Source organism: Macrobrachium rosenbergii, chromosome 18 (genome assembly GCF_040412425.1).
Source record: "Macrobrachium rosenbergii isolate ZJJX-2024 chromosome 18, ASM4041242v1, whole genome shotgun sequence".
NCBI classification, from domain to species: Eukaryota; Metazoa; Arthropoda; class Malacostraca; order Decapoda; family Palaemonidae; genus Macrobrachium; species Macrobrachium rosenbergii.
The window spans coordinates 25,407,747-25,433,323 of NC_089758.1; the positions used below are offsets into that span (position 1 = coordinate 25,407,747).

At 37.5% G+C, this 25,577-nt stretch overlaps 1 protein-coding gene across 10 annotated transcripts in view; it reads right to left on the reverse strand.

Annotated features, from left to right (window-relative positions):
* LOC136848220 (caskin-2-like) overlaps positions 1-25,577 on the reverse strand; it is a 640,470-nt gene that overhangs the window by 119,639 nt on the left and 495,254 nt on the right. For 2 of the 10 annotated variants that reach the window (XM_067120554.1, XM_067120558.1), the window contains exon 1: positions 19,480-19,752. The exons of 4 other annotated variants lie outside the window; for them this stretch is intronic. The gene's annotated coding sequence lies outside the window, so the exon portion shown is untranslated. Of the gene's footprint in view, positions 1-19,430; positions 19,753-20,406; positions 20,474-25,577 lie in introns of those variants that run through there. 4 more of the 10 variants (XM_067120555.1, XM_067120559.1, XM_067120557.1 and 1 more) reach the window with 3 other exon arrangements.

Below are 25,577 nucleotides of genomic sequence, written 5' to 3' on the forward strand. Positions count from 1 at the left end.
AAAACTAAATTACCGAAGCCTTCCCGAGGGCCTGCTCTTAATAAGGATAAAACCCTCCATAACGAGAGAGAGAGAGAGAGAGAGAGAGAGAGAGAGAGAGAGAGAGAGAGAGAGAGAGAGAGAGAGGGCTGGGGGTGAGGGGGGGAGGGCAAGTGAGGATAATTTTGTACAGGACCTCCCGTTTTGATAGTATACACTTGACTCTCTCTCTCTCTCTCTCTCTCTCTCTCTCTCTCTCTCTCTCTCTCTCTCTCTCTCTCTTCACCCAAAGTGCAACCCACAACAGTCGATTCAACAGTCGATTAACAGCTGTATATGATTTACTACTTGGATCAACGGAGGCTTCGTGGATTTTAAGGATACGTGCCTATTGTTATTATTATTACTATTATTATTATTCAGTCACTCCCCATCCGGTTAAGGAACTGAACGATAGCCATTCAGTTTGAGCTGTATACGCTGCCCACCTACCCACGAGGCCAGAGAGAGAGAGAGAGAGAGAGAGAGAGAGAGAGAGAGAGAGAGAGAGAGAGAGAGAGAGAGAGAGAGCTTTAAACTGAAGTTAAAAATCTTAACACAGATATAGTCAATAATAAATGCAAGAAAGTCAGTGAGAGAGAGAGAGAGAGAGAGAGAGAGAGAGAGAGAGAGAGAGAGAGAGAGAGAGAGAGAGAGAGAGAGAACCACAAGACCAAAGTCAGTGATCCCAACAGCGGAGTCGACATCCAACAAATGCAAGAAAACTGGGCACTTGAGAGAGAGAGAGAGAGAGAGAGAGAGAGAGAGAGAGAGAGTCATGCGATCCAAAAGTGCCTGGCGGGTGTTCTTAAAACCGGACACCATTCACAACAAGGCACCATCTACACCCACCATCTGGGAAGCCGCAACTTGTCCTCTCCCATTTTACAGAATGAGTTTTTTTTTTTTTTTAATCTTAGTTTTTTCTAATCTCATTTTAGGTTCACAGGATAACAACCGGTTGCTGTGTAATTATAACAACAGTTAATGCACAAGGATAACTGAAAACTTTCACGTGAAGTAAGAATGTCTCAAGTCATATTCGGTCACTCTGCTGGCCTTAGATAAAGTAATCTTATTCATCAGCAATATTATCATTGTTAGAACAATTACCTAAATAAAAAAAAGTATAGCCAATAAATTTATTGCCACCGACACCGGAAGGAACCAATTTATCAAAGCCAACTGAGGTCACCAAATTTTGGTAATACTACTAAAATCAACACAAAGCAAATATTACCAGAATCCATAAATTTACGCTATTAAAAGATCTTCCAATGTTATCTTCATTTACTTAATTTCAAAGACGATTATAAGAGATTAAATATTAAAATATTTTAATTCTCGGCAGCTCACAAATGCCTAAATTTGAACAAAATTTAAGTGAGATATTCCAAAACGCATATGAATAAAGCTTCCATTTTACACACACACACACACACACATAGAGAGAGAGAGAGAGAGAGAGAGAGAGAGAGAGAGTAATTAATTCACACCAACACACTTCAATAATAATAATGATAATAATCATAATAATAATCTTAGAGCAAGAGAAAATATAAATAAAAAAAAACTTTATAAAACAAGTTAATTACGACACTACACAACTGCAAGAAGCCTTAAAACCATAAGAAGTAGTAGTGCTGCCTTCCACCCCACTTCTGTGGGAGGACATATGGCAGCATAACTTTTCCCATCACTTGAAGAAATGAGAGAGAGAGAGAGAGAGAGAGAGAGAGAGAGAGAGAGAGAGAGAGAGAGAGAGAGAGAGAGTTCAATAGCAGAGCTTCTCTCATCAAACACAAGTGGCCCCGGGAATTGTATTACAAACACAGGATGTTTTACGGTCTTGCTTTTTCCCCCCTCGCAAAATTTTATGGTGAACACGACGAGAACCCTTTACTAGTCATTACGACAAGCTGGCTTCCGCAGTCGTCCCATGAGTGATTACTGCCTGTGTATAGTTTAAGGTCGCAAGGTCTAAGCGAGTTTAAAGAGTTGTAATCGGAACTCGACACAATTTTTTCTTAATGCGGCAGGAAATGTATTTAGGGTTGATTCTACGCAATTTTGATCCTAAATTATATTGTGTTAAAGTGCAGAGAGAGAGAGAGAGAGAGAGAGAGAGAGAGAGAGAGAGAGAGAGAGAGAGAGAGATTCATTCTCGCTAATTTTAAGTGGCTGTCCAATCTAGAAGATCAAATGATTCTAACGGTTTTGATCGTATTATATTATGAATACATTCCTAAAAGAGAGAGAGAGAGAGAGAGAGAGAGAGAGAGAGAGAGAGAGAGAGAGAGAGAGAGAGAGAGATTCACACTATACCGTAGTCAATGTTCTCAAATTGCACACGACGTAGGGAGACTAGAAACACAAACAGAGATTAATACAAACAAATAACTCGAGACTTCGACCATCACCAGAAAAAGATTAATAAAAGGAATTAGCAACTCGTCGTAACATATGTCGCAGGAACTGATACAGCTGTTGACAGAAGACACATATAGATCTTTTAAATAGATTCGAATTATATATAATAGAAAAGGAAATAAATAAAGGCAACGCATTCTCGTGTTTTAGAGATACTCCGTCGATAAGAATTCGAGGAAAAATGAACATAATGTTACAAAAACGCAAACAGATGAAAAAAAACCAACGATGTTACGAACATAAACATAGCTCTCGAGATAGACCTAACTGCTAATGGCAAATACTTTCACAGCAAGTGACAACGTGAGAGGAAATAAAGAAAAAAAGAACGTTAAACTCTTCTTCACAAAGTAATAAACATGACGAGAGTTAAGTGCAGAAAAAAATCTTAAATTCTTATCTCTTGCTAACGCGCGGAGAGAGAGAGAGAGAGAGAGAGAGAGAGAGAGAGAGAGAGAGAGAGAGAGAGAGAGAGAGAGAGAGAGTCCCGCATAATCTTGACACTTCCAAGTCATAGCATCCTACCCTAACATTAGGCTCTTATTGCATCCTTTGACCCCTCCCCCTTCCCAAACTCTACCCTGCACCAAGCCGACCCGGCCCCACTCCTTTCTCCTGCTCGGGCGAAATACGGCTTATCTCACTTTCCCCTCACCCTGAAGATCTTGAAAATGATACGGTACTTTAATTTTATTTCATGCACTAAATACGCGTTTAATTCTTACGTTTTTCAAGTCCAAATTTCAAATAATATCTTCTTTCTTCCTGTAAGAAGTACTGATTAGAACAAGCAATATATATATATATATATATATATATATATATATATATATATATATATATATATATATATATATATATATATATATATATATATATATATATATATATATATATATATATATATATAGTCTTCTATGTATCTGCATCAATTCAGCAAACGTCATCCTCTTATCGTCAGGAAGTATAGAAATTCTTCTAGAATAAGCAGCGTTAAAATTTCCAATGTTGCATTTACAGCATTCCTCAACGCTTCAACTCACATCAATTTCCCACCCCTCAACCTCCACAAAGATAAGATATTTAATAATACCCCTTTTCTATATTTCCCTCGATGTACCTCCATTACCGTCCATTCCATCCTTCTACTCCCCCCCACCCCTTTCTCTCTCTCTCTCTCTCTGTCCTCCAGCTTCCCGGATCCTTTTACACGTCCAACGAAGTGACGGGGGAAACCGTACTCCAGTGTCTGTCTCGTTCTCGAGTTCCTCCTCCTCCTCCTCCTCCTCCTCCTCCTCCTCCTCCTCCTCCTCCTCCTCCTCCTCCTCCTCCTCCTTTGGCCCTTTGTTTCTTTGACTTTCCTCCGTGAATAGTCAGGAAATCGCCAATAAGAACCAATCGCTTCCAAGCGAGTCAAAGCAAGAGATTGCATTTTACGGATGGCTGATCGTATATATTTTTTTTTAAAGTCAAGTCACACTCGAATGAGAATTTTTCAAGTTATGAAGGAAATGGATGTTGAGAATTTTATGCATTGCCAGATTTTTCTCATTTGTTTTACCTTTTTTTCCTGAATGTGGTTCAACTGGTTTAAAGTATTTATTCAAGTTAGTCCTCATGGTTTATAGTATACAGTATCTAAACATAGTGGGCATGCTTGTGTTAGTATCATATATATATATGTATATATATTTGCATACATACATGTACACATATTATATATATATATATATATATATATATATATATATATATATATATATATATATATATATATACATATATACATATATATATATATATATATATATATATATATATAGATATATATACTGTATATATATACACACACACAAACATACATAACCGACTTACATTTGCATACAACCATACTTTACAAAGAAAGAGACGGAGACAGACATAGAACTACGGAGTCGCCAAAGAAGAAAAAAAAAAAAGGAAGAAATCCAACCCCCTAATTCGTCTTTAAGAGGACCGTCCTTCTTTTCGTTCTGTCATCAGTCATATCCCTCCTCCTCTTATTTGTCTCCACTTATTATCTACTTTTACTGATGGCTTCATATTCATTTGTGTTTCTTTTGGGTCTTATTTCTGAAGGAATCTAACATTTGTCTTCAAAAGTTCACAAGTCAGTGAAATTAATTTTTCAGAATAAACTGGGCTTCACATTAATTATGTAACAATGGTTTTACAATTATTGTAGTAATTTTTGGAATAATTATAATGTATCTTAACTGTAAAAGGTTTCATTCTCAAAAATAAAATAATGTTCTGACACAAAATTGGGTAAACTACGGATTAAATTCGTCCTGGAAGAACTCTTAACTAGAAAATTGAAGGATACTTTCATATTAAAGAACATTCTGCTTTATTTACGGATAGTGTTAAAACAAATTACTGTAACACTGGACCAGATAATTAATTCTATCATCATCACACAGACTTCCTGATATTGTAGTTACGTGTCCACGGCACAGAAAAAAAAAAATTGAGAGCTAGAGACAAAAAAAAGTTGGTTATTTCAAGTGTCTCTTTTCACTAGATTAGAGAGATTATGCTTAATGAACTTTCTTACTAGAATGATATGTTACCCGATTCAACAAAAACTGGCTATTGCACTGCTATCTGGTTAAGTAGGGCAACACACACACACATACATGTACGTGTGTGTGTGTGAATTTTTTTACTTATACATGCTCGAGTTACTTATATTCACAAATATTACGTCATAAATATCGTTTAATGTCGAATTCACTATCTTTGTGAATAACTTACACCTAAAGGGAATTATGACTGATGAGAGTTTCTGCTCAAGGGCGTATGGAATTCCATGTCTAACGATGTTTGTGGCTTAACATACGTGTGTATGTGTGTGCTAACATATGAGAGAGAGAGAGAGAGAGAGAGAGAGAGAGAGAGAGAGAGAGAGAGAGAGAGAGAGAGAGAGAGAGAGAGCACCAGCATGGCATTTTCAACACGTCCAGTAATACCATCAACAATGCCATTTCTAAACGTCAAAACATAAATCTCCATACAATAGAATTTGGAAAAAACCTGCACCACCCAACTGTCAATACCTCCCAATCCCAAACCCAAGACCAGAGAGGGACACTTGTGGTTTATCAGAGCTTGTTCCCTCCAACTTTAGCCCTAAAAAAATGTTTTTTCATTATTTTCCCTCTTGTCAACAACTTTATATCAACCATTGCTGCTTTCCCCTCCTGTAGGGGTCCCGGACCATCCCTTCCCTCCTGCTGGGGTGGGGTGGGGGGGAAGCCGAAGGAGAGGGATGCGGCTGTTAAGAAGAACAATACCGCGACCGTCACACACAGTCTTTATCAGCCACAGGGACTCTCCCTAAGTCCTCTGGCTCGAGTTACGCCCTCGAAACGTGCTCATGGAATACGACGGCGCCCCCATCATGCCCCTACGTTGTTTTGTTTTTGTTTTTTGCTCCTCTTTTTTTTTTTTTGGGGGGAAGGGGGCAGTTTTCACTCCATGTTGGTCTCTGTTCCGAAATCGTTCCGTTTGTGCTTCAACAAGCAACTTCTACATGCGTCAATTAATGCTTCAAGATTTGTTGGTAATGAAACCTAAGCCGTCTGGGTATAACAACAGTATTTGGAGATGGAATACAAAATATGAATATATGAGGACAAAAATCTGGCACTCTTAATACAAGAAAAACCTATACAAATAAATATATTTCTGATAAATATGGCATAGTATTATATATATGTATATATATATATATATATATATATATATATATATATATATATATATATATATATATATATATATATATATATATATATATATATATATGAATGTGTCTCATTAGATAAAAGCAATCACAAAAAAAATACCATAATGACGCCACAAACGGGAGACGGGAATGAACACGGCATAGCGTGTCGGCTCCAACTTACAGAGGGATCAATTACCCAATCAGGGCCGGTCCTCAAACAAAAATCGGCTCAGTACTGGCATGGCCAGGAGCCATCGAATCTCAAGCAACGCTTTGTTTTAAAAAAAAATACGTGTTGCTGCGCTATAACAACAGCATCGCTATCCGCGCCGACATAAAAATGCCGATAAGCAACCCCAGCGCGCATCTTTCTCTTACAAAGTACTTGTTATAAACGAACCCACTGTATTTCTAACCTTGGCTAATGAGAGGGTGATGTCTGCGAAACTAGGCTAGCAGCCGACGGTTGTCTTAGAATGACGACAACGAACGTGCAAAAGCCTGAATTCTGTAAGACGTCGAAAAAGAGAGATACGAGTCAAAGCATCCATTTTCTCTTTCCATTCAGGAAACAGACACTGTTACAGACACCGTCACACGGACAACAATGCATGAAAGAGGAAGAGGCATCCTGACAACCGCGACCCGAGCAATTTTGCAGCTAATAATGTTCTTGACAAACGTCCTCGCTCGCGGTCAAAACAAACTGAAAACGGGATGAGAGAGAGAGAGAGAGAGAGAGAGAGAGAGAGAGAGAGAGAGAGAGAGAGAGAGAGAGAGAGAGGGGTGCCGACTATTATAACCAAATGATACCGGTATAACCCCTTTTTCTCCCCTTCGGAAGCTTTATGAAAAGCGAGAGAGAGAGAGAGAGCGAGAAAAATATGAGGAGGGCACAAGGACACACACAAAAAGTTGGGTTCCCACAGCTGTTGACTCAGTGTGCAATTTGCAATGGACACTCCCCTCGCCTTCTCTTTCTAGCGCCAAGACCCTCCTGTGTCTTGCTGCGAAGCCCAATGGCTAAGCTGGAAGGGGAGGAGAACTATTAGTTATCCAGCAACCGACGAGTGGTTCGTTAAAAGACGAGTTTTGTCATTAACTTATTCTCGCTATGATGGATAGAACCAGCTATGGTCGCGTTTGCAACCTAACAGGGGCTTCCCTATCTTACGTAAATGGAAACCAGAATAATGGGAAAAGGTGTCATTAAGAGAGAGAGAGAGAGAGAGAGAGAGAGAGTGAGTCTGACTTCGCGTAGCCAGTGGCCGTTATTCCCTCGTTCTTTGACAACAACGTGCAAGTCACCACCAATACGGGAGCAACGCCACGGCTGCATTACTCGCCAGCCCTTGCAACCTATCATTTAACGCACACAAGGGACCACAAGACTCCGATATGCTTCTACAATTGGAGTTTGTCCTCCGAACAAGCGTGAGAAGACACCTTTCTCTCTCTCTCTCTCTCTCTCTCTCTCTCTCTCTCTCTAGTAGTCTTCGTCAAACCCAAAAAACCTTCTCTCACTATCTAGCTACGTTCCTTGGTTCTCTTGCATTAACACAACGACATCTGGAGCGACATCCTTCAGCTACATCTTTCAATTTAAATTCTCCAAATGGTTGAATTTCAGATTCCACGACGCTTTATGATTCTGTAACAGGCTGCATAATGGTCGTGTCCCTCGTCCGTAGGATGTCCTTTTAAGGAGCCTCAAGCTTTTATCCTTCTGCTTAAAAAAAAAAAAAAAAAACTTCCCTCCGGGCCAGACGCAGCATTTTCGTCTCACCCTCAAAGACAATCATGCCTTGTAGGGGACTGGATTGCCGCGCTGGAAATAACAGCCCCCCCCCCCGCCCCCGCCCACACCCCCTCTTTCATTTCTTTTACGGCAATTGGTGATTTACATTCCAAAATATCGGGGAGATTAATTCCAACTGCACCGGCAGCCAAGATACCATTACATTCTGAGCTTGTCTGATTGGCCCAAAGCCAAAATGGGCAAAACTCTAAGAGAGTCTAGCGTAAAAATGAAAATAAAAACTTAAAATATCTAGATGGCATGAGTTTGGACCTTGAGTTTGCTATTAGCCTCCCCCAAAATAGAAAGGACAAGGCACGCAGGTCATGGAAAGTGGAGGTTTCTGACCATTTCTTCTTCTCCTTCTTCTTCCTCAAACAATCTTCCCCTTAAGGTGCGGAAAACTGCACACCGGAATCTATCATTTTCTCCATAACATGGCGGAGTGGTCGTCAACCGACCGATCTGTATCTTCAAAACCACGACTATCTATCTACCTGCGCAGACAGCTACAGCAGCGTTCTACGAGCCATAAGAGGGTGCCTCCAACAATCTGCGGGTTAGGGTAGACCTCTCCTTTAAAGCAAACTACGAATTATCTGTCGTGAATAAATCAACCAGGACAGAATTTATAGATAATAATAATTGTTACCTTTCCTCCCGCTCTCCTTCTAGAGAGAGAGAGAGAGAGAGAGAGAGAGAGAGAGAGAGAGAGAGAGAGAGAGAGAGAGAATCAAAATTGTTACCATTCCTCCTCCTCCTCTCATTCAAGAGAGAGAGATTAATAACTGCTACCTTTCCTCCTGTTCTCCTCCTACAGAGAGAGAGAGAGAGAGAGAGAGAGAGAGAGAGAGAGAGAATATTAACTGCTACCTTTCCTCCTTTTCTCCTCCTAGAGAGAGAGAGAGAGAGAGAGAGAGAGAGAGAGAGAGAGAGAGAGAGAGAGAGAGAGAGAGTGGGGTTGGGAAGCGGCTAATGTTCCATTACTAATCAGCAAAACAAATTGAAACCTGGTTAACCGTATGATTGAATAGACTGCACCGCCCTAATTCTCAGACGTGTAGCCCAGCTGCACATATTTTTTTTCCCTCCCACTCCCACTACACGACAAAGAAAAACGCTGGAACGAAACACTGAACAACTACTGATCAGAAGCTGAGAGAGAGAGAGAGAGAGAGAGAGAGAGAGAGAGAGAGAGAGAGAGAGAGAGAGAGAGGTGATGGTGGGGGATTTGACCTTCTGGACTGATATTTCCAACTACCAAAGTAATCAACTGCCTGTAAGTTATTTAATAAAATCTAAATAAAAAAACTTGAAAAAATTGGCACAGTATAAACTCATATACATCCATGTACATTACTGAGAGAGAGAGAGAGAGAGAGAGAGAGAGAGAGAGAGAGAGAGAGAGAGAGAGACCTTATCATGAATACGCGCATTACGTAAAAAAACGTGTTTGATTAAATGATTATTTTTTTATATTTCAAAACAAAAAATAACAGACCGACTGAAAGTTTTACTTCGACCAAGGTGAAAGGAGATTGGGAAAGGTGTCGTCCCATATTTAGAGCAGTTTAATGACATCTGGGAAAAAGAGATGAGGAGAAGAAGAAGAAAAAGAAGAGAGAGACATTAGGGCTAAACAAATTCCTACGCAACGTCATTCCTCACAGGAATGTCATCTGTAAGGGAAATTGGAAAACATTGACATTTCTAATCTTATACATGATTTTCAATTGTTTAGTTCCATATGCGAGTGGAAATAATAATATTGGCTTATTACAAAAATAACGATTCCCTAATTCACCTTAAACAGGTTGTGAAAGTAAGGGAAAATAATCTCTAATTAATGTAATTTTGGTCATGTTTCCTTTTAAGTTCTTTAAAAGCCTATAAGAAAAAAGGGAGTGATTTTATTCCTACAGCTTTTCCGAAGATTTTCCAGTTATGGTTAAGAGCAAACAACACTGCTTGGGCATGAACACCAAATTGAAAGAAAAAATAAATAACACCACAAAATAAATAAAACGAATGGGGTAGAATAATCAACTGTCATCCCGGAAAAGAGAAAATTTCGAAAGGGGACACCTGGACACATCCGAATGCTTTCGAATTCACTTTCGAATTCACCGAGGAATAATTGAGGAGGAGGCGTTGATTACTAATGCCACTTGACCTTCTGACCTCACCGTAAATATCGCTTGACCTCTTTTGTCTTGGCAACAAGATTTTGACGACTGACCAGACGGAACTTTGTTCTCGTGAGGTTGCAATATCGGAGATTTATGCCAACTGAATAACTTAAAAAGTTACCACACCCGAAACAAAAGATCGGATCACGGACAAAATGCAAAATACAAAATTCCTCATGGGTTGAGAAATAAGATCAAGAAAACAAAAAAAATTGTTTTGATTATATTTTTTACTTGGGGTATAATGGAGCATCGAGTTTGGTGCGGTGGATTAATATCATGAGCTTGGTGAAATGCTGTATTAAGACAGATGTCCGCACATGCCAGTTCGATTCAGTTGCGTAACGCCTAGTGACCTCTTGCAGTAGAAATGACCACAATGGCCTGACAATAGATGACAGAGAGTGTAAAATGGCAGGACATAATTTAACAAAGACATCTGTTGTTTTACTCATCAGGTTACTAAAATCACAATTATTATTATTATTATTATTATTATTATTATTAAGAAGAAGAAGAAGAAGAAGAAGATCAACCCAGTCATATGGAACAAGCCCACACGGGTCATTGACTTGCAATTCAAGCTTACAAAGAATATGGTGTTCATTAGGAAGTAAGAGAAGGTAATGCTAGTGTAACAATGCAACAGCAAAATAACTCGGTTTTGCAAAGGTGATATTAAATATCATAAGACGCGACTGCCATTCCTATACCCACAGCGTGGAAAAGGACTACTATAGTTATAAGAAATAAAATAAAACATATTGAAAAATATGCCAAAGACATTTATAGATTTTAAATATATTCATAAAAATACAGAGAGGCGCGTGCAACTTCAAGGAGTAATTCCTTTCTTCTACATGACTCCACTCAGCCAGGATGGATAGACCAGGGAGCCGTTATTGAAATTCTTCAAGATGCATTCCTGTCATCCAGAAGAACCCCTGCTCTCTCTCTCTCTCTCTCTCTCTCTCTCTCTCTCTCTCTCTCTCTCTCTCTCTCTCTCTCTCTCTCTCTCTCTCTCTATACCTACGCATTGCACTTGTGATGATTCAGATGTCTCACTATTTGTATATTGTGATGGAAATATATATATATATATATATATATATATATATATATATATATATATATATATACATACATACAAATAAAAATGCAATAACACTTGTATATTGCGTTCTCAGGTACATATGTAGCCCCACTTACGAATTTCTCGACTTCCTTTGTGTACAAATGACAACAAGACTCTTTCATCATTATAAATAAGACATCACTACAACATTCGACTACTGTTCATGCAATTAATGGTCGCTTGCATCATCATAATCTAACAGAAAGTAAAAAATATCCGTCAATTTTCGGAATTTTCGATCGTCATATATTTCAACAAGTAAATTGTTAATATTCACAAAATATTTGAATAGACAAACAGTCTCTACCTATTCGATGACTCCGTCCTTGAAGATGTTCTTAGGAAACACAATCCTTTTTTCTAAGAGATACAAGGACAGGAATGACGAACTACAATACGTCAATGTAAGGCACAGAGGGCGATACAAGGAAATACTCAATGTACGAGCGATGACTTCAAGATTTAAGAGGAAGCTCAACCAGGCTGTGATTTAGCATTCCTTCAAGTGCTCACGTATTTACTACCCAAAGCACAGACGCTAGTTAACGTCGTTTTTTCCCCAAGGCGAATGCTAAGAAAACAAAGCACAAACAAAAGACGTAAATAGCAATATCTGATCTGATTCAGTGACGTATCAATGGACCTTCTTCTCTTCCGTGAGTGCAGGGTTAAGTATAAACTTCTTGACCAGGTTTGAGAATCGTTTCCTCTTTTCCAAGTACAACAAGTCTGGTAATTTCCACGCTTCTAGGAATTCATATAATACTAAATCCTTCAATATATGATATTATACACAGTTCTTATGGCATTGGATTCCTATGACGATCCATCTAACATGTATACTGTATTCCTTGTGGGCAATCTCCACAGAATTCAATGCCTGTTACTCGTACATCTAGCACAGCACCATACCCAGTTTCTAGAGCCAACTCCAGTACGTTCCCACGAACAATCACCTACCTACCCACGTACATTAAAACGCTTTCAAGATGTACTTCATGTCGTTTCTTCCAAGATTACAGAGGAGCTGAACAAGCTAACAAAACCACCTGAAAAAACCGATCCCTCCGAGAAACCGTCCACCTCAATGAAGTACCAACACTTAGCAGATAAAATGCCTTGCCAAAGAACACCTGGGGCATCCGAGGGTATGAATTCCACCTGCCCAGATCAAGAAGGAGATACCAACACCATTGGGCTATTCCCGGTCGATAGTATAGAGGGGTGGGTATTGTTAGAGCGAGAGAAAGGTGAACCTGATGATGACTTCCTAAATATACTGTTGTTTCATCAAATGAACAAAAGAACTGATTTCTCGTAATCTGATTCAGTGACGAAAAGGTTCATTTACTAAAGAAACACTGCCATAAACACTTTAACATATAAAAAAAAACTACAGAACAAAGAAGCACAAAATTGTAAGATAAAGTTGCTTAAATTCTCGCTTTCTCCGTCGGCTCTCTGAGCTAAGCTCTCCAAATATAAGAAAAATCCTCGAACAGTTTCTTGAAAGAAAGTCTCGAACGATAAAGGGAACGTCAGGAAGAAATAGAAGTAGCTTACAGAAGGGCAGTGACAAAGTGGAAGTCTAAAGGGGGTGGACAAGACTCTATACGAAGAGGGGCATGAAGAAAAATAGGAACACCAGTCTCTCTCTCTCTCAAACACACACACACAAACACACGCACACAATGAAGGGAAAGGACTGTACCCTCGCATTATCAGCAAATAACGGGCAAGAACACCACTCTCTCTCTCTCTCTCTCTCTCTCTCTCACACATACACAATGAAGGGAGAGGACTGTACCCTCGCATTATCAGCAAATAAACACTTTACTGATACCCTGAACTCATTCTCGTCCATCTCCCATTTCGAAATTCCAACAGCGCTGACTTTCATCCCTCACCAAAAGGATAACGACCTTGGGGATATTTATAATGACTGTACGAACTATATACGGGTGCACGCATATAGAACACAAGAATATGCGCAAACACGCATACTTTAGATAACGCAACCATGAGACAGTATTGGGAACCCGGTCCATCAACCTCCCCCCCCCCCAAACCCCCGGTCCTTCTCGTCTCATAGCCAGGATTGCAAACAAGAGGTTTGTTGTTCGTTCTGCAAACATATTCACTCATCATCGTCATCTCTCTGTTCGTAAACTTGTTTTCTTTCTTTTTGTGTCAGCGTGGAAATCAACAATTGTGCCGCTCTCTCTCTCTCTCTCTCTCTCTCTCTCTCTCTCTCTCTCTCTCTCTCTCTCTCTCTCTCTCTCTCTCTGTTTTGCTTTCTTTGGTGGCTACACTTATCAAAGAAAAAAAGATATCCAATCCTAAAAACGTGAAAAGAAAAAGCCTCAGCAACTTGATTTCGTTGCATAATTTTAGAAGTAAAAGTTAACATCCCAGAATGTGGAGAGATCTGTAACTGTCGAATTATGATTCACTGTTCCTACATAATAAATATATATATGCATGCATGCTTGTATGTACGTGCACACACACATGTACATACATATATATGTGCGCGTGTGTGTGTACAGTTTTATGAATAGAGAGTATCACAATGTAGGTGGAAAACCAAACTAGCTATCTTGAGTAAGGAAGGAACTTTGATACACACAGCCCGAAATCTTCATAAGGTACTTGATAAGTCATTTATCAAAAATCAACCTTGGCACTGTAAGAACTAAGTAAAATCAGCATTCACAAAGAATAAAAAAAATCTCTATCCCCAAAAAACGGATTAAAAGCTGACTGCAGAAAGTTTCCACCCCTCCAAAGTCCAATTTGCTTGATTTGCTTTCCCACATGCATTAACAGGTATTGCCCATTAGTAGGCAATTACGGAGCACTTGAGAAATTCTACAATGACAAGGAGAGGGATAATTAAAAAAATGCACTTTCAGTGACATCAGGTAGGCAAATTTTCGGGAGGTCTTCAAACAACACTGAAGAGACTTTCTTGGCCACTATTTAACTTAGACAGACAATTAAAAGCGATCGTTGATCAAAAAAGGAAACACGGAAAAAAAAAAGTAATTACCGAACGTTTAGGATGAAACTTAAAATTGATCACTGACAACAAAACAAGAATAATAAAACAGCCACACAAAAAATCTTAAAATATTTAAAGATTACCAAAGCTTAAGTTTATTCAGCAAATGGACAAAAAAAAAAGGCTCACAAGGAAACATGGGCAAAAAAAAAATAGTAATTACTAAACATTTAAGATGAAACTAAAAACTTGATTACTGACGACAAAACAAGCGTAAAAAAACCAACTACACAAAAAGTCTTGAAATTAACTCTTTCAATAAAAAATTTAAAGATTACCAAAGCTTAAGTTTATTCAGCAAATGGACAAAAAAAAAAAAGGCCCATAAAACAGCCTACGTACGGAGAACCCAATAAATTTCATGAGACCCAAGCCCCATATATTCTGGCTTCTCTAACCACAAACACTTTTCCCTAACAAAAAATAGTAAAGAATAAAAAAAGAGACTTAAGCTAAATCGGCTCTAATGGAGATACCGATAAATCTAGAGGGGAAACGAGCCTAAATATTTCAAGATTTTCAAAACAGCGACGGCGTAAATAGATCGTCGACGATCATTTCGACTTACTCAGGCGACTTGGCTTAGAAGAGCAGCAAATAAAACACGCGCGCGCGCGCACACACACACACACATATATATATATATATATATATATATATATATATATATTTTTTTTTTTTTTTTTCATCACACACCCTGACTCGTTTTCATATTCACAAAGATTAAGCAACAAATGTCGTTTAATATCCAATTCACTCTCCGAAGGGTATATATATATATATATATATATATATATATATATATATATATATATATATATATACATGTCAAGTTATTTTTATTTTTATTTACATTATATATATATATATATATATATATATATATATATAAACGAAAATATTAATAAAAATAACTTGACATACTACTATAACAGAGGTAAAGACAAATTAATATCTGGTTACGACAAAAGGTACCAACATGGCAAGAAGATTAAAACAGGTATGCGATGCAATGATGCCCAATTATGCGCTGATAATTCAACCGTGACGGATGGACCCCCACAGATTATACCAGGAAGCCACGAAATTACCTGCGAGATTCGAGAGCAACCAGGATTACCTGACCGAAATGAGGAAGAGGGACACAGCAACCACAACAGCAACAGCACCAACTGTTTTCTAATTGCCTAGGCCGGTTTACGAGGACATCGTGTTACAGGCTTAGGCAACTGGCCTATGCATAAGAAAATAAAGGTATGAATAATGCAGGCTTTTATTCCTTTGAAATGTGGTCGTGTTATCAACTTGCCTTTCCGCCCAGGTTGGTTTAAAAGGACGTTACGTTACAAGTTTCATTGGCTTCTGCATAATAAAATACAGGCATAAACAATATAGGTTTTTTCTTTTATATATACCAGTCTTATCAGACAAAACGAAAAGGAAATGACGACTTTCTGTGTCATTTTCTGTTCATCTCTATTATATACAACCTGAAATCAATTCATTTCTTTCTCTTTATTCACTTACGATCTTTATCAAACCTTCCCCCCCCCAGAAAAATGTCAACAAATAAATATTAATGCACATCAAATCAACTAAAAAGAGACTCCATAAAACATATAATCACAGACAAAACATCAGTAGGAACTGTAAACTGTACAAAAGCAACAGTTCCAAAGACACTAATTGCACACGCTCAGGTGATTATCACACACGGCCGGACACACACACACACACGCACACACATACACACGCACACTTCACCCACTAAATCGAAACGTCATTGTCAAATATTATTCCAAGGACTTCGCATCCAGGACGAGGTCGACCTTGAAATCTGCATACTCACGACAGGTCTCTGACGAAGACTCCACCAGTCTACGCGCCTCCAAAGGGCAATTTCTATCCTATCTGCCTCTAATAGACGAATTCTATTGTTCTATCTTCGCTTCTGTGCAGCCTACTCTATCAATGGAAAGTTTATGTGCTATCCATATTAATTATGAAATTTCTCTTTTATCCATTCATGCTGGAAATGGACTCTACCCAACCTCAAGTGAGAATGTCTATTCTACTCACGTCCAAAGACCAAAACCTATTTTATCGACCTCCGCTACGGGACTGCATGGTCGAGACTCGTATTACTGTTGCGGGGGGACAAGAGGGGCACGAAACAGAATTTCGGACGGAGAAGGCCATGCCCAGCATTACATAATTACGGGCTTCCCTTCCTCAACCTCTGTTTCAAAAGGTACGTTCTCGTGCAGTGAAAGGCTCCCAGCGAATTGGGCCAGATCCCTGCCCCGCCCTAATTAATAGTCAATAGGAAAAAAAAAAAAAAAAACAATAATTTCCCAGGCAAAGAGGTTCGCCCTCTTTCGGCGAATTTGTTGTTGTATCATCAGGATAACATAAACCTGTCAATTATATTTGCTTGAGGAAATTATGAGAGAGAGAGAGAGAGAGAGAGAGAGAGAGAGAGAGAGAGAGAGAGAGAGAGAGAGAGAGAGAGAGAGAGAGCTGGGTGACATTGGTATCCATCAGAGACTACTAATTTTTCGTCACGATTTTACTGACGGTATATGCGATTTAATACTACCCCACACACCTTCAGTATTAATGACCTACTAAATAATAATAATAATAATAATAATAATAATAATAATAACACCTTCATAAGGCAGAAGACCTTGCTAGATGCAACATCATGACCGCAGTCAACTTATCAAAAAAATCCCTTTAAGAAAATTTCCTCTGACTAGCCTTCTGACACTTACTTTTCCGATAATCTGACACACATGAAGATAAATCTGATCTCGGTCCCGGCTCATCACTAATTAACACGGGGTTATTAGAATCAATTACTCGACGGTCTATCTATTAATTAATCATTTAATGACGCACCGAAAAGGCTCATGTTGCAGCTTCAAAATACACCGAATAATTCTTTTGTTACTAAACAAAAATTATTTTTCCAAGGCATGAAGGGAAAACATTTCTTTTATAAGTTGACATATTACAGATTTCGTACGTTAGAAACGTAATTTAAGAGATATTCGAAATAGAGCATTCCAAAATTATAATATATATATATATATATATATATATATATATATATATATATATATATATATTTGATATATATATATATTATATATCTGTATAAATATATATATGTACACGTATGTATGTTTGTACGTATGAGTATGTATACATATTTCCATATATTTTCAAAGCTCTACAGGAAACACACACATTCTTCCATGAAATTAAAAAGGAAATGAAGTGGACACCTGGCTAACCCTGCTGACGCAATTTTACAGTACGTAATTTTATATTCTAAGGAGAGAGAGAGAGAGAGAGAGAGAGAGAGAGAGAGAGTCACAAAATGTCAATGCCTTCTTCACCTGATCCATATTAAATGTTTCGTGAAATCTGAAGTGTAAGTATTTCCAAAAATACAAGAAGCTTCCATCCATACTTAAGCTTAACTGGAAGCACTCTAATCTGTTGTACAAACGGTTCTGCAGTTCGGATAATTATGATTTGAATAACTAAAATATAACTTCTTGCAAATAATCCTGGTTCTGGTCAGTAACGAATGGTATGATTTAACCAGTATAGTCCCAAGATCGGTAAGTGCCCCAGGAAAAATACTTCTTCGGTTGGGCTAGCTCAGAAAATTACAAATTAGTACACTATACTTGACCAAAAATTATCTGGGATAATCATAATAATATGTATCCCCAGCCACAGAATGCATGGGTTATGCATTATTTACCAAAAAACCGAAAAAAATAAATACTATATACAATAAAACTGATAGAAAAAACACTTTGATTACCCCGTAGGAGAGTCATAAGGATAGGGATCACTTCTAGCCTCAAGCTTCTTTAGCAATCGAGACTGGATTCCTCACTTCTGCTAAAAAATGCCACCTTGGCTCCTTAAGAAATCGAGGGAATTATAGCTGGTAGATTACGGTGAACTACAATAAAGACAAGTTTTTGGAGATTAGCGAACATAAGAAAATTTAGGCCTAACTTGAAGAAACGAGAGGCAGTTTGACAGTAATTTTTCTTGGGACTATGAGCCTACGACAAGAATTTATCTCGGATTTTTTTTTAGCACGAAATACAAGGTTTGAATGTGGTAACAAGACTGGTCTAATGATGGTCTTCTGTTGACATTACCGCTGTAGATTAGATTTAAAAGTATCTGGCACAGAATGAAAAAAAAAAAAAAACATATCAACAGTGAGATTACGATTACCAACCCCTTTTACCAGGAAGTTCTATTAATTTAAGTACCTCTGACACACAGCACTTTTAACATTTTAATTCCGTGACCAAACAAATAATAATAATAATAATAATAATAATAATAATAATAATAATAATAATAATAATAATAATAAAAAAGATAAACAGTAAAATGGCATAACAGCAAAATTCGTCACCATAAAATCCTTCAAAACTTCAACAAAATATTCTTCATGATTGAATGAACAATTCTGCCGATCAGAATGTACTGTTATTTCATTGTAATCATTTTCCTTGCAATGAGTTTAAGCTAAGACGCTAAGATGTTTGGTAATATCATCAAGGTTAATAATCCACTACGAACAAATTAACTAAAGGTTTTTTGAACGTGTAACCTTCTGTTGTCATAGTTTCTTGTGGATTATTATTGAAAGAAATGTATTAATTCGGATTCCTTTAGAACAATGACATTTGCATTCACGAGTCTGTACAACTAAATGGACATTTGACACACTGAACCTTTCGCCTCACGGTCTACCTAGCACCTGCACGGCCTTCTACACATTAAAAAGTCATCAATGGGACCAATGCACATTTTCTTTGTGATTTTTAAAGGTCCTTCGGTTTCCAAAGGTCACATGTGCCTTCCTTTGGCTGCAGTCACCTTAAAAGTCCTCTGAGCATAAGAGTCCGTAAAATATGTCACATTAAGTTGCAATCTACATCATCATAACATCACCCAACAGGTAATTTCAACTCCACCTCTAGAAGTAAACAAGCGCACATGATTACATTCACTTGCAACAATCACCTGTCACTGCCCGGCTGCAATAAAAGCAACGGATTCGGAGCACTATCCATCACTTGCCGTCGAAACGCACAATTCCTTTGGATGTTTAAGCCTCAAAAGTTGTCGAATAATGCCACAAATCACTGTTCTGGTGTCAATTAAGTCATCCCGTCCGAGCGCGAACACACCACCTTCCGACACGACGGGCACTTGCACACTGAGCGGGAGAGAGAGACCGAGTCTGAGAGTGAGATCTGGCTCACAGCCGACAGTCAGCCAGCCAGCCAGGGTCTCGGCCTGGTCTTGCTGGGCCCTGGATGGGCAGCTTATTGGTTGGTTGGTTCACTGGTTCAAGGCACGGGAACTTCGGTTCGCGAACTTCCCTATCGCTCGTGTAACTCGTCCCACACCTCTGCAGTGACCTCAAGAGGTAATGGCAAAACCCGGCTTTTATAAGACTCCTTTAATTTAAGGCTCACTATATTAAGAAAGAAATGTTCTTCTCTTTTGGATATAAGTTTGATCACCAGTGCCAAAAGTGCACAAAATCAAATGTTTTTGTGACAAAGTAGATGCTACAAAGTTATAACACTTCGTAGCGAGTTGCCATTTGCCAGTTTCCTATTTTTTTATCATCTATACAAAAGGATAATATATTCTTGCATTTGTTTTCTAAAAAAAGAACAGATCTACACCGAAGTGGTGAATTACACGACAAATCCTTAACGAATAACCACGGCATTATTTTCTAAGTAACAGTGATTCTTGATTCAGTTTCTTCTTCATCGAGAAGAGCTTGGGACGAGAGAGCGCACACGAGGAGTAGACATCAAGTGGTGGAGGACCCAGGACTCCAAGTGTGTGGCTGGTTGGAGGATGTGGAGCTGACGGACTGCATTTGTGTTTACTTCAGGGCCCTCGCTCCGTAGGGCACCACGTATAAATCACCTTGCTTTAAGTCGCACAGTTGGCACGGAATCGCCTTCGCATTTCCATGCCTGACTGCTCTCAGTCACGACTGCGCGAGAGGGCATTGGCTGAATGCACCTTGGCCATCCGAGCATTACTGGTTTCATTCTCTCTCTCTCTCTCTCTCTCTCTCTCAATTTACTTATCAGCACGGTAGGCAAATACATAGTGATAATTCCTGGAGATATGTGACCTTATGGTACAGGTAATACTGATAAGGTGGAATTCGTTCTCGAGTTTATACTCTTGTCACATTCAAACGTGCGTTTCGCCACATTCTCGACAGACACTTCAGTGAAAATTGTTTGAAAGTAAGGCTTAAAAAGTCCAGCAGCCAGAAACTGAGTAAAAATGTGATACCTTAAACAATATTGCACGCATAACTCTGGTGAATACAATTTTTACAGAGTGTGAACGGGTCAAACAAAGACCAAAAACTTGAATCGCTGCTTGTCTTGAACCAGTTTTTATACCAAAAACTGCCAGTTCATTTCAAAACGAAACTGCTCACTGCCATTCTTAATACTGATTAATATTCTATCTAGAATCTCAAAAAACTTCCTCTATCATCCACAGAGTTTGTATTAAACGTAGAATTATTAAATCTACCACAAGCTTGAATACCCACGAGTTTATCATTTACACAGACGCCAAATCAGATAAGGAGTTTCTAGTAATTCTCAGATAATTCCTACTTGTAAACAACGTTTTCTTAACGTATCGGTGAATTCAGAAGTACTAGAGGAGAAAAATATTGGCCACAAGATCAAATCGTTTAAAAATGGTTTAAGAATAATTCAGAACTTTCGTTATTCATTATAGAGTTTTTCACATCTATGACAAATTATCAGTGCTATCATAATGTGATCATCTATGACGATTTCGTAAATTTCGTGAAGGATATTTTACACTGTCACACCTGATCACTATTAACCATCTGATTAGTCTTGGTAGCTTTTGTTTCCATGGTAACGGCAGTTCCTTCTGAAGCACCTTACTTTATATGGTTAATATTAGTGATATATTTTAGAGTTCTATCAGTAAACTACTTTGGGTTCAGAGGACAGTATATGACCTCAGTGACCAAAATACCACGCTGCTTGAAATCTTATAAAGCATTTTTTCTGAGCGTGTGGAGTAAATTAGTTTAGAATGCGAAAACCAAATATCTAGTCTTAAAATAATCTATGATGGAATTAAGAAAGTGTCAGAATCGCTTTTTTATTCACAAATCAAAGGCGGTATTATTCAACGTAATTGGACCCATTACGATGAATGTTATTAATTCTACTGGAACTTACAGTTAAACATACGTGATATTTGTATTAAATTCCAAATAATATTTGGTTTCAACATTACGGCGTTTCGACATCAATGAAGGAGACGTGACTACTTGAATGAATTATATGCTAACTAAACAAAGCGGGTGGGGGGAGGGACCAAAAATATAAAATAAAAAGTAATATTCAACAACAAAGGCGCCGCTCTGTAACCAAAAGATAAGAAGAAACTGGGAAAGACACGAATGAATAATGGAGATATTAAAAATAAACAATCACGACAGACATAAATAATTTCTCGCTCATATGGGTCTCTCTCTCTCTCTCTCTCTCTCTCTCTCTCTCTCTCTCTCTCTCTCTCTCTCTCTCTCTCTGAATGATGGAGATAATAAATACAAACAATTATGACAGGCACAAATGAATGATGGAGATATTAAATACAAACAATTATGACAGACATAAATCATTTCCCGCTCGCATTGGTATGGTTCTTCTCTCTCTCTCTCTCTCTCTCTCTCTCTCTCTCTCTCTCTCTCTCTCTCTCTCTCTCTCAAATGAATGAGATTATATTATTAAATTCTCCTGCATGCAACTGGATCTACTGCTCGTCCCTTTACTACAGCCATAGCAGCTGCTTTAAATTTTCTTAGCAGATTAGAATATCAAATTACGGCCATAGAGATGAAGTTATGGTGCAACAGCATATTAGGATGCACATATAATGTCGCACTTGAAGCCAGAATAAATAAATGAATAATTAAACAAACACGCACACACACACACACACACACACACACATATATATATATATATATATATATATATATATATATATATATATATATATATATATATATATATATACTGTATACATATACAGTACACACACACACACACACACACACACACACACACACACACACATATATATATATATATATATATATATATATATATATATATATATATATATATATATATATATGATTAAGAGCTGTGTTCAAGTAAACATTTCAACACCAAAACAGCCTATATGATCTGCAAATTTCTCTACTGAAATCTAATTCTAAACGGGATACAAAATAAAAAAAATTTATCTGTTACCTTTATCAGAATGATAATTTTACAATGAATAACTTAAAATTAGGCATAAAATAAAAAATCCATTACAATGAGAACCATACAGCTGAGTATCTATGATTCTTACCTTTTAAAGGTAAAAAAAATTAATATCATCTATTAATCATCTATTACCTTTTCCTCGAGTCATTCACACCTGACACCCAACACGTCATCACCGAACAAATACGACATGGTAATCGCCAAACAATAATCACGTTTCGATCTAATTATAGTTCTTATCGCTCTTATCGAACTGTTATCATAACGGGACGTGTCGAGTTTCGGGGGCGAAATAGTGACGGGGACCGTAACACGTCCCAATCATCGCCGGGATCACTTACACGGATCCATTACTAACCTCAGCAGCCTCTGTCAAACTTCCCCCTCCCCACTCCATCCCACCCCCCACCACCTCCCCCTGCTCCCCACTAATGAGAGAGTTGGGTAATGGGTTTCAAATGAGATGAAGGGATTGCAGTAGCATCATTCATTATGGGGAGGAAAGGAAACGGCCTGCTCTGTCAACATCTGAATCGAACTTTCAAAAAATTGGGTTTTATGTCCCATAGATGAGGATACAACGCTCGTTCAAATGTTCGGGTCTTAAGCCCGCAAAGGTACAGTAACAGCAGGATATGAAATTCATTATTGACTACTAAACACAGGTGACATACGTATAGGCTACCCTGCTGACCACTAAGTATAGGTGCAATACGTTAAGGCAATGGTTATTATTGAAGTTCTTTTCAACAAGCACACAGACACGCAATATACATATATATATATATATATATATATATATATATATATATATATATATATATATATATATATATATATATATATGCATATATATACATATATATATACATTATATATGCATGTATATATATATATATATATATATATATATATATATATATATATATATATATATAGAGAGAGAGAGAGAGAGAGAGAGAGAGAGAGAGAGAGAGAGAGAGAGAGAGAGGTAAGAATGTGCTGAAAACATCTGCAATATACTGAATGATACTACATGAAAAATATACTGATTTAACAGGAAAATGCTTTTTCTATTAAAGGTCATTTATCAATAATGTCATCAAGAAAAGTAAGATATAAGGCAATTTTGCAATACGCATTTGTTCCGTAGAATTTCCAGCCAAACTGATGGAAATGAAATTACTTCATTAAACCTATGAAGTATAAAAAGCAGCTATAATTAGAAAAAAAATCACAACGTTGAAAGAATATGCAATAAATTAAGAGATAAAAAATCCTGTACTACACTAATATCAACATTAGCACACACCAATCAGAAATTAGTAGTGATTGCTATTCGCCCTAATAAAAATCTTACATTTACATTTTATTCTTTCATTAGTTGATCATGAAAGTTAAACCTTACTTCAACGTCATTTAAACTAATTTCATTGAAATAAAAGAATTTTTTTAAATCATAGGGCGGAACCTTATTCCATTAAGCTATTAAGTTATGTCCATTTAAAAAAAAAAAAACTTATCATGAATCATGACCAGAGATATTAGATTTGTACATTCTTTTCAAAATGGGCTTACACAACTAACTTACTTCATTCTGAATACTATTACGCACAAAGTCAACCATTCAAAAGTAGAATTCATTCATAGGGAACAAAGACTTCTAAGGAATAACGAAACGGCCAGTCATGATATCCGATTTCAAATTCTAGAGTAAATCTTCTTGTAGCTGAATGACGGCACGAATCAACAAGGGCTTTGATCCCTGGCACAGATCAACGCAGCGTAATGTAACTTTCTTATATGGAGGCGAACAGAAAGAAAAAAAAAAATAACACGAACATACTCACATACACACACACACACGCAGATGCTTGAAAAACGTTTATTAGTCACTGCTGAGTGACTGATTGAATTTTTACATATAGGCGTCACAATAACTGAGGTCTGTCTAATCATAAAAGCACATAGTATTCAGTCACTGTTCAGTGACTGACTGAATGTTTACATATAGGCGTCACAATAACAGAGGTCTGTATAATCATAAAAGCACATGCTTTTCAGTCACTGCTCAGTGACTGATTCAATTTAGACAAACTGGCGTCACACCAACCACGGTAAAAAACGGCGTTAATGTATATGCAACATGCAAGTTGACAATATGCAGCAAAGCGCTTTCCGAAGGTCAATTCAAGATGTCTTAAAGACAGGAGATGATTCAGGTCGTCCATGAAAAGAAAGGCGGGGGAAAATTACTTCGCAAACTCTACTTTCCTCCGAAAGCATCAAAGAGATCCGGGCCATGAACCGAGGATAACTTCCCTAAAAAGAAAACGAGACCCTTACTAGCTGCCAGCCCCATAGGTAGACAAAACTAAGGTCGAATGATGAAAATCTGTGGACGTTTACGGGAGAAATGGTAAGACGGAAAGTTAACTGTGAACGTGTTACACAGTCAATAAAGATTAGATAGTTAGTAGTATTTGGAACGAAGGGTATTTGAATGAATTCATAAGAGAAGAATATATTTAAGATATAAAAAGAATGCAGTGACTGTCATTCTAATTTATAATCCGAACTATATATATATATATATATATATATATATATATATATATATATATATATATATATATATACATATATATATATATATATATATATATATATATATATATATATATATATATATATATATATATATATATATATATATTGTTCGGATGTTTATCTATTTACATATATATT